Below are 389 nucleotides of genomic sequence, written 5' to 3'. Positions count from 1 at the left end.
ATGAAGGAGGGTGAATGGGGTGGGAGAAAGGGGGAGGAAGGAGAGAGAGAGAGAGAGGAAGGTGGATGGGAGGATGGGGGAGAGGGTGAGGGAGGGAGGGAGGGTGAGGGAGGAAGGGGGAAGGGAAGGAGAGGAGGAGGTGGGGGGGAGATATGGAAAGGGGAGGGGAGGGTGAGGGAAAGGGATGGGGGTGAGGGAGAGGGAAATAGGAAGAGAGGAGGTAGAGGAAGGTGGAGAGAGAAGGGAAGGGAGGGAGAGAAATAGGAGGAGGAAGAGGAGGAGGAGGGAGGAGGTTGTTAGAGGATGAGTCAGAGATAAAGACAAAATGAATAGACAGGGAGAGAAATTAGACGAAGAGAGGGATAGAGATAGACAATATACAGATAGAA

The sequence above is a fragment of the Penaeus monodon genome, chromosome 20 (assembly GCF_015228065.2).
Source record: "Penaeus monodon isolate SGIC_2016 chromosome 20, NSTDA_Pmon_1, whole genome shotgun sequence".
NCBI classification, from domain to species: Eukaryota; Metazoa; Arthropoda; class Malacostraca; order Decapoda; family Penaeidae; genus Penaeus; species Penaeus monodon.
The sequence above is the reverse complement of the archived record's forward strand: the minus strand, read 5'-3'. Positions refer to the sequence as shown.